This window comes from Tupaia chinensis, unplaced genomic scaffold (genome assembly GCF_000334495.1).
Source record: "Tupaia chinensis unplaced genomic scaffold, TupChi_1.0 Scaffold000119_2, whole genome shotgun sequence".
Lineage (NCBI taxonomy): Eukaryota > Metazoa > Chordata > Mammalia > Scandentia > Tupaiidae > Tupaia > Tupaia belangeri.
In genome coordinates, this window is record NW_006159586.1 from 2,133,170 (window position 1) to 2,144,046 (window position 10,877).

Below are 10,877 nucleotides of genomic sequence, written 5' to 3' on the forward strand. Positions count from 1 at the left end.
AAAAAATTCATAAAAATATTACCCAGAAGAAATATGCCAAAATAAAGTGGTTTTCTCAGAACAGTGAAAATGGGGGTGATTTTCTTTTTTTTCTTCTTTCTTTCTACATAGATACATATATATTTCATAGTCGTCAGGCATTGTTTTACTAAAAAGGAGAATATTAAACTTATCAACAAGGGAGGCAAATCTTTCTCACTGTTATCCTACTGAACTCATCTCCCCTTATAACATGAATAAAACAAAAATGTCTGTAAACTTATAGCATGTTATTTTTTCAGAACACTTCTACCCATTTGTTCCATGGTAAATGCACAGAGAGACAAGAATCATGAGAAGTCATTTGCTGTAGCTACATATGATCAGTTGGTGATGAAGCTAATTCAAGAACTAGCCTTTAATCTTATATTTTTTTCCGCCTAACTACTTCTTAACTACCCCTAACAGGTCCTTGGTATAAATGTATACAGCCGTTTCTCAACTTCCAAACAGTAGGCTTTAAGGTTTATTTGTTACATAAGGTATTTTGAATTTGAATCCTCTTTTCTTTTCTTATAATCATTTATTTAATTTAATTAATTTATTTATTTTTAGAGAGATACTTTTGCTAGATGGTGCATGAGCTTGCCAAATAGAGACAGAAAGTGAGACATCATTCCTCAGGGGAGATGGCCAGGCCGCAATTCCTTCTCCTCCATTCTCTTCTTGGGATCATGTGGACGTACACACACCCAGTGCGAATTTCAAGCCACTGGGTCTGGGACTCAAACCATGGTTGGCTGTGTGGGAGTCCAGCGACATAAACATTATGTTATCTTCCGGTCCCTATTTTATTATTATTATTTTAATTTGATCAGAGAAAGAGAAGGAAAGGGAAAGTGAGGAAGCAAGCTGCCAAGTCCGGGATTTGAACTGTAGTTGGCCATGTGGGAGTCCAATGCCTTAACCACCATACCACCTGCTGGCCCCAAATCCTGTCTTCTTACAGGAATAGTATTATGATGGCCAGTTAGGATCAAAAGGTCACTATCAGACTATCTCCAACCTGACCTCTCTTTTAAGACTGGCAACCAGCTGGGTTCCCACCATCCCTGCCAGGATGAGTCACCAGGCATCTCAAACTCAGCCCTGCCAAAGCTAAGCTGTTTATAGCCTCTCAAACTTGCTCCTTCTCAGTCTCCCCTACTTTCCTAAGCTCCACCTTGATCCACACAATAGCTCCAGCCAGATGAGTTATCCCTGAGTCAGCCCAGCCTCCATCCACCCTCTCCACCTATTACCATCCAACCCGGCACCACATTCTGTCCAGTCTCAGTCCCATCTACTTGTCTCCATTCTCCTGCCACTGCTATGGTCTAGGCCACCATCCCCTCGCCCCCATGCTTGAGGTCACAGTCATTGGGTTCTTGGCAAGAAGGCAAAGGGTAGGAGTCTGGTCTGCAGGCGAGGGCCCTGGCTCTTCTATGTGGGGTGTTTGTTAGGTCAATGAGCACTTGCTCCTGTCCTGGCTGAGGAGCTATTTGTAAAGGAGTCTCACTAACCCTCCTCCTGTCCACCCTGTCCCCCTGCCCTCCTGCTCACACACACAGCTCTCATCCCAGGCCACCAATCACTAACCTTTCCTCTAAAGAGACTTACTCTGGGGACCTTGCTGCCTCCAACTTGAAGTCAAGGTTATTTTCCCTAATTATAAAAAGTACTTATTACTAGAAAAGAGTTGCAAGTGAGCAAAGTAACAACTTAATTAAAAGAAAGGCTTGATCTTTAGCAACAGAAAACTAATTGATTATTAATTAATAGGTACCAAACACACCTAGCTGAACCGGCAGAGTGCTTATCAATGCTAACCTTGTGAAAACACATTGGACGGCAATGACCAGGACCAGATCCTTCCTACACATGTGACTTACTAGAAACCAGAATCCTGGCATTGGTGTGCTCCCCTCCTTGTAGAAGTCAGTGCTGTTGTGTTATTCTGCGCAGTAGTAGGACGTGCATCTGTCGGGAATTCCAATTACTACAGAGCCTTTGAGATCATTCGTGACGTGGAGTTTCTTGCAGGCAGGACGTGGTTTAGCTTGATCTCTAAGCTCAATGCCATCACAATGTCTGACCCAGAGATAAACACAGTGCAGAGTCCAAATCCCTGACTTAGACATGCAAAAGCTGAAGCCCAGAGAAATACAGTAACTTGCCCAAGATGTCTGGATTTGCATTTCACAGAGTTGGTATCCCCATAGATTCCCAGGTCTCCAGAACTCTAAGCCATACTACTTTATATATTCAGAGGAAAACAATGTGTATTTAATACTTTCCTTTTCCTGCACTTGATGTATTCTTCGAGCATAAAGTGACCTACAATGATTGTTCAACACCACCTTTTAGGTAGCAGACGACAGCACAGGGTTGTTTGTAAGTACACCTTAATGAGTCTTGTCTTTTTCCTTAGCTCTTAATGATACCACATCTAAAATCAACGAAAACCGGAAGCCCTTTAAGTCCCAAGCATCTGCTCAGCAGCGTTAGAGTGAGAGTATGACGCCACAGGAACTGCCCGTCTGCAGCCCTGTTTTCTCTCCCCAAAGGCAAATCTGAGATTGGAAATTTGCTTCTGGAAACATCTTAGGTAGGGGATCCTGGAAACAGATTCAGAACATAGAGGAAGGAGGGGAGAAGGACAGATGAGATTTGAGGAGCTAGAGGAGGGCAGGGCAGATAGATGACAAAAACAGGGGCAACCAGGATGAGGTAAAGGCTCACCAAGACCATGAAAGAATGCTCTGATTAAAAAAATCCTTTCTGAAGCTCATACAAACAACCTTTTCTCTCCTTCTCATTTTCTAGCTATGCAAATGGCCATAGCAAGGATGTAGGTGTTTTGCTAAGTTTATGCAAACATCTTCTGTCCCAAAAGAAAGTGCGAAATAAATAGCTCTTCTACTCACATGTTGAGGATTTCGAATTCACAGCTATTCTAAGGAAGGCTAGGACAAGTAATGAGCTGTTTACCAATGTGTGAGGGGCCAGTTTCATGGCTGCATAGTTAAGCATAACACTGGCTGCTGGGGACACACCAGGATGGGGAAAGGGGCGTCTGGCTGCTTCACAGCAGCTTTGGAGCTTTCTTCAACAGATCGCAAAGCAGTCCCTTGAGTGCTAACCTTGTAGTTTATAGACAGACATATTTGGGTTAAAATGAACAATAGAGTTCTAGAACTCATCACTTGAAACCACAAAAATAGCACAAGAACATCATTTGTTTATTTGTTTGTTTGTTTGTTTATGGAGAGGTTTTTTGCTATAGGGCACCTGCGCTTGCCAGAAAGACAGAGAGAGACAGAGAAACAGAAAGCGAGAAATCACCCCCCAGGGGGTATAGCCATGCCACAATCCCTTCTCCTCCATTCTCCTCTTGGGATCTTGGGCACACACGCACACGCTCCCAGTGTGAGTTTAAGCCACCCGGTCTGGGACTTGAACCGCAGTCGTCTACATGGGAGTACAGAAACGTGCCATTACACCATCTGCTGGCCCCAGAACATTGTTTATTAAAATCAACTTCCTTTCTGCTAAGTGGAAGCAGCTTCTCTTTTGGGACTCAATGATGTGATGGGGCTTATCAGGGGGCAAAGGGAGGATTATGCACAGAGCGGGAATCAGGCCCAGGAAAAGAAGGATAGGCTTAGAGATTAGAGTGGCAAGAGGAAAGCCAGCAGTTTAGGTGACAGATTAATTCCAAAGATGACCACAGCAATGTCCTATCAAGAGAAGGTGGGTTAAGACCTGCTGTGGTGGTGCAGTGGTAACAGCACTCCATGGTGCTGAAGCCTTAGGAAGTTTCGGGCTTGCTTTCTGAGATCCCCCTCACACTGTGTACATGCCAGGGAGACTGGTTGGCTGAGACAGGGGTGGGAAATCATGAAGGTCCTGTTGGGGATACCTGTCTTTCTTGCTCGTGGAAGACACTAGTAAATAAACTTTTAAAAAATGACGGCGAAAGAGAGGTGAGTTAAATTTCCCTTTCCTTGGTCCAGACTGGCCATATGATTTGTTCTGACCAATAGATGAGGCACCAATGAAATTCTGGGCTTAAAGTGACCCTGCAGCTCCTTTCAGAATCAGGTTCCTGATGCCATGTAAAGAAGTCAGAATGGCAAGTGATCTGGTGGTTAAGGCTCTGGACTCCCACATAGCTAACCACAGCTGGAGTCCTGGACCTGGCGGCTTGCTTTTCCACTTTCTCTCTCATGTCAAATAAATAATAATTATTTTTTAAAAGAAGTCAGTATGTTCTGCTGCAGAGAAAGGCCACAGAGAAGAGAGGGCCCTGGAGAATAAGGGGTGATAAGATAAAGGCAGGGCAGAAAGGGGAAGAACTGAGGTTCTTGGAGCCAGCTTGAAGGCCCTAGACAAGGTGCCACCTTGGATCCTCCAGCTCCGTTGAGTGGTCCTAGGTTGAAGAGAAAAAAGCTGCCTCTGGAATCCTGCTGAAAAACCTGCCTCTGGAAGCCTGCTGAAATTCCTGACCTATGTGATTGTGAGCAAATGGTGGCTTAAGGGACCTTTTTTTTGTTATTGTTTCTGTGACAGGAGGCAACTGAAATGCCAGTTCGCTCCTCTCTGCTGTCAACTAGCTCTTCACAGGCTGTCCCCCTAGGGACTACAATGAATTTGGGTTTTGATTTTGTTTCAGGGTTGTTTTCATATTGTTTTTTTTTTTTTTGCATTGTTTTTTAAAATTCATTAACTGGAGAATCTTGCTGGGGACGGTGAAAATTGATTTGAGATTGACAGAGCCCTTCAAGGTAACTTGTGGGGAATTGGTATTGAGGCATGCTGTCACATGTGTGTCACATGTGGTAAGAGGGAATAAGCCTATGATCTGGTCCTGATATACCCCAGGGCCCAGGAGGCTGCACTACGGAGCCAGCCCACCCTCTCTCCTCAGAACACTGACTGCTGACTGTCCTCAGTGAACGGGCTGCTCCTGCTCCACTGTTAGGAAAGAATGCTCTAGAAGGAAATCTGGTACCCCCAGGACACACGGACCCTGGTCACTCTCCAGTCTGAAGTGACAGGCTGGCAGATCTGGATGCTCCAGGCTCCCTGTGTCCCTACAGTCATTTCATGGTCAACATGGCAAAAAAAGGAAATGACAAAGAGGCCACACTCACTCCACACAAAGCTGCAGGCAGGCCCCTCTCACATGGCTGCAGGCGGACCCAGCAAACGCGACAGCCTTTATCACTATGAATCATGTCCAGACTACACCGGGGAGAAAACCACCTGAACAAAATGAAGACAAAGGACTTCATGGAACTGGTCTGCTGGGTCTGTCTTCTGATAATCACATAGCCTGGCTTTGAGGGCAGGGGACAGACGAGCAACAATTCCCCCCAGTGACCTTCACTTGGCTTCTGCTGAAGTGAAGGCACTCAGTCCTGAGCCTCAGGCAGCATCCCCTCTGCAGCCTCAGGGCAGGATTGCACCATGCTAGATGCTGGGAATGCGGTGTCCACAGGACCGTGCCCCATGGAGCTCACCCCACCATTAGAATACCCTGTCTAAGTGCTACAGTGCAAGAGCAAAGGCAAGGGGCACTTACTAGAGGGTGCTGGAGCCGGCAGTGTCAGAGGAGGGTGGGCAGGACAGGCAGAGTGGAGACTGGAGAAACAGGTAGTACACTGTAGCATGGCCCTGAAACTTCACCCATAACTGAGCCGCACTTCACCCCCTCCCTGGACTCCTGAGTTTCTGTGTCAAGTCTCTCCATCCCACAGTCGCTGTAGTCTGGCTGTATTTCCATAGATGTTTCTAAGACATTGCTTCCACGAAGGCTCAAAAGCCTTCAATAATGACCCACCACCCATACAGGAAAGTTCCCAGTGTTTTGGCCTGGCTAACTAAGCCCTACACAATCTGTCCCAACCCATCTGAACAGACCTGAAACTAAAGTTCCCCAAAAAGAATCCCCAAATCCCTGTTCAAGTCACCTGCACAGAACCATGTAACCAGCCCCACCCTCAACTCTGCCCACATTTATGTATATATTTGCAAACGTCTCCACTGCTATATATAAACCCTAAACATGTGAGTCTGTACAAAGGGGTCATAAAAAGTACGTGGAAAATGCATATTATGGAAAAACTGTGCATAGATTTCAAAATTTTTTTGTATCAAAATAAACTAGTATTTTAATTCTATTTTATTCCCCACAAACTTTTTGAAGTACTCTTACACATGATTAAATCTATGGGGGGCAACAATCTCCAAGGAGTCTATGGAAAGGTCCCAAGGTCCAGCCAATACCCAGGGGGTCTGAAATTCCCTACTAGTTACTATTCCTTGATTTAAGCAACAGCTTTTACTAGGCAATTTGTTGTTGTTGTTGTTTAGTTCTTGCTATAGGGTGTGTGTGCTCGCCACAGACAGAGAAAGGGAAAGTGAGAAATCACCCCCTAGCGGGGATGGCCATGCCATAATCCCTTCTCCTCCATTCTTCTCTCAAGACTTTGGGCACACACACACATGAGCCCAGTGTGATTTTTCAGGCTGCCACGTCCAGGACTCAAACCACAGTTAACCACGTGAGATCCAGCGCCTGAACTCACCTGCTGGCATTTTTTTTTAAAATAAAAATACTTAGTGTTATGACCCAGCAATTCCAGCCCTAGGTATATATTGCTACAGGAATGCTTCCAACCATTCACCAGAAGACTTGTACAGTAATGTTCATGGTGCTGCTTGTAGTAGTCCCAGTTTAGAAATGATCCAAATGCCCACCCATAGTAAGATGGATAATCATGGTCCAGTTGGCCATAGTACAACACACTGAAATGCAGTATAGAAATGAAAATGCACAAACTACAACTAAACAAACAATAGGAATGAACTCCCAAACAACGTTGAGTAAAATAGGCCAGACGTTAAAGAGTAATCCTAGATGGTTTATACAAAGTTTACATAAAGTTCAAACACAGGCAAGACTAAGCAATGACGTCAAAAGTCAGGACAGTGGTTACCCTTGGGAACATGAAAATGACTGGAATGGGGCATGAGAGGAGCCTCTGGGGTTGATGATCTTCTATGTCATGATCCAGATGTTAGGCTCATGAGAATGTTCAGTGTGTGAAAATTCAGCCATACACCTATTTAGCTTGCATTCTTTCTATGTAAACTTCAATGACAAGTTTATCTTAAAAAAAGGGAAAAAGAAAAACAATACGTGCTGTTGCAGGTGTAGCAAAAGAACTTACATTGGTAAGATCAAATTAGTAAAGCCTTGAGGAAGAGAATCTGGCAATATTTATCATAAACTATAAAAACATCATATTCTCTGACCCAGTAATTCCAGCTCTAGAAATCAGTCTTCAGAAAATAATGAAGGCCCAGTGTACTTACCACATAATTAATTATTTATAACAAGGAAAATTTTGAAGTATCCTAAATGTTGAGTATATAAATACTTTCTGTGTAGCTATTACAATACATTTTATGAAATATTTAATGAGAGGCTTACAGGAGATTTTAATTTCTTCGTTCTGTTTTTTTTTTTTTTTCCAAATTTCCTACAATGGACAGGCATCACTGTCACCCTGAGAAAAGAGTTCATTAGAAATAAATAAATGCAAATACCTATGCAGAAACTGATAACTGAATTAAGCATTCATTCCACAAGGACGTGCTAAAATCTTTCATTGCCAGACACTGGGGATAATAATGAACGTGGCTCTCAGAACCTTAGTCTAGTCACGAGGTTGAGTGCGAATCGTTCACAATTGCTGCAAGGGAAAGACAGCCGATCTGCAGTCAAAGTCTGTGAATTTGAGTCTCCACTCTCTCACCGATGTGTCTTCAGCACCTGGATAAGCGAGCTCCTCTCTCTACTCACCAGTTCCTCCATCTGTAAAACAAGTACAAAAAGCTCTCCCGGATACCTCACCTGATGTAGTCAGCTGCTAAGGAGACTCAACTGAGCATGCCCTGAAGATGCAGCCTGTAAATACCCTGAGGTAATCATTCGTATCACAAACAGGAAGGGCACACAATGTGTTCCACAGGCCTACGAAAACATGTCCCCTAGCCTCCTCCTGCCCCACGGTTTTCCCATCCTTCCCTGAGCCTTGTTTCCACAGTACCAGCATCAATGGTCAAGTAGCAAGCGGTTAAAGGCACAGGAAAGTTCTTTTTGTCCTTGGATTCTGGCTGCCTTACGTGGTGGTAGAGAATGTAGCCTGCAGGATGTTGATTCTTTGGCACTGGCTGTGACCTCCTTGGTGATCGTGTCCATGGTTGGTGTCTACAAATGTGTGCCTGAAAAGAAGGCACGGTTTCTATTTGTAGGGCACCAGGTTATATATAGATCCTTTGGCTCATGCTTGTTACTTGTCTTGTTTGAACCGTTTATAGCCTAACTAGTTTGCATCTCCTTGATATGGCTTCTTCAAAAAGTTGTGTTAAAAAAAAAAAAATCTCCCACAGAATTTGCAAATTTGTCTTTTCAATACGTTCAATTTCTGCTTCCCTTATTTTGAAGCTATATTGTTAGTCACATAAAGATTCATGATTATTATATGTGCGGGTGGATTGCCCCTTCTGTCATTAAGCAATAATCCTTCTTATTTATGCTTTTCTCCTTACATTCTACATTATTAATAACACAGCAACACCAGCTTTGTTTTGGTATCTGCATGCTATGCTCTCTTCCAACCCTTGGCTGTCATCTTCTTGTGTCATTAAATTGTACATATGTCCATTACAAACAGCATATACCTGGATTTTGTCCTTAAAAAGATTTGTTCTTTTGTTTTGCTTTTGTTTTCAATATAAGACTTTCTATCTTTAATGGAGAGTTTTATTTGTTTTGGGTAACATCAGCTTGGGGTTTCATTTTCTCATGGAAAAATTTTAATTTTTTGTGAATATTTATTTTTCACTGAACCCTTGGAATGTAGCACACTTCTCTGTGGACTCCCCGGGCTGATGAGCGGGGTGTTCATGGCTCTTATTTTACAGAAACTGCCCTGCCATGATTATGCCATTACTTTCCCAAACACAGGGATTCATCTGCAAGCTTCCTTCCCTAGGAGGGATTTAGAACCTCTGTCTACATGTATTTCATCCAGTACCAGGGCCTCATGCCTAGGGGCTTTTGGCTTCCACTTTCATCATGCTCAGGCTTTTAGCACCTGTCTTTTTCAGGCACCAGACACTATTCTTCTCTTCCTTTGATGCCCAGCCTCAGAATATCATTGTTTTCAGGTTGTGGTTGATATCCAGCCATCTGGATTAGGGCAGACTGTGCAGGTTGTACGTGTGTTGGGGGTAGAGGGCTTGTGTATTACTTCTTTGTCAGCTAAATCCACCATGGTAACCAGAAATAAAACAACAGAATACGAACAGTAGAACATTTCCTTAAAGTACAAAAATAACTGACCACCCTGGAATTATGTACCTACAAAAAAATATCTTTTGAAGAGTGAGGATGAAATAAAGACATTGTCAGATAAACTAAAAGTGAGAGAACTCACTGCTTACAAATATGTCAATGAAGGCATTTCTAACAGACAGGTCACCATTGCATGATAATATAGCCAATGAGCCAGAAAAATATAACTGAATAACTTGAAATGTGCATATATTTAATAAAGTAGCCTCAAAATATATGGGGAAAAGTTTTATAAAAGAATGAGGGAAAACAGATTCTCATGAATTCTCCCAGGAACCACCACTCTTCCTCCTCTTGCAAGTGGCCTGAGGTGATCTTTGGAAATGGTTCACTATTCACGTGACCCAGAGAACCCCACAAGGTCATGCAAATCAAGAGGTTCAAATCTTTGTGTTCATTTTAAGAATACTCGTGAAACTGCCCAGGCCATCAAGGGTATGCATATCCAAAAAGCCACCAAGTATCTGAAGAATGTCACTTTACAGAAGCAGTGTGTGCCATTCTGTCATTACAATGGTGGAGTTGGCAGATGTGCCCAGGCTAAACAGTGGGGCTGGACACAAGGTCGGTGGCCCAAAATGAGTGCTGAGTTTTTGCTGCACTTGCTTAACAATGCAGAGAGTAATGCTGAACTTAAGGGGTTAGAGGTAGATTCTCTGGTCATTGGGTACATTCAGGTGAACAAGGCACCCAAGATGCACCACTGTACATACAGAGCTCATGAGAAGATGAACCCATACATGAGCTCCCCCTGCCACATCGAGATGATCCTCACTGAAAAGGAGCGAATTGTTCCTAAACCAGAAGAGGAAGTCACACAGAAGAAAAAGATATCCCAAAAGAAACTGAAGAAACAAAAACTTACGGCATGGAAAAAGTCAGTATAAAATAAATGTAGATAAAAGTTAAAAAGAAAAAAAAGAGGAAAAATAAGCCAACACAGTATTAGAGTAGAAAATTTAGAAACTGTTCTCAAACAGATATGATAAAATCAGTATATAAAGCTTTTGGGGTCTTTTCAAAAAAAGATTATTTATTTCTTCCATGAACAAGAGGAATAGAAAGACAGCACCACCAACAGGCTCTTGATGTCCTCCTCTACCCCCACCTCCAGCCAGCCCTGGATCACTGGCACAGGGAGATATCTGAACTTGAACCCAGAACCTTCCCGTGTGGGTCAGCGTCCTGGAGCATCAGGTTAACTAACCACTGCACCACTGCCTAGCCCCCAGGTTTAAACTTTTAGCTTTGAATCACTAGTGAGAGTGATTTCCTGCAGTTTTGAATCCCGTATTAGAGACCACATATTCCTGAATTCACATAGTACAATTTTAAAAACTGATCAGAAAGTATAAAGCAGTTGCAAATAATTCCAAAGAGTAACACCATCCATATCTTCTGATCTTAATGTAATTGAATGAGCAATCAG

General features: G+C 43.1%; 1 pseudogene; it reads left to right on the top strand.

The window, feature by feature from the left end:
- Positions 1-9,771: 9,771 nt before the first annotated feature.
- LOC106734461 (60S ribosomal protein L17 pseudogene) lies at positions 9,772-10,335 on the top strand (annotated as a pseudogene).
- Positions 10,336-10,877: the final 542 nt, after the last annotated feature.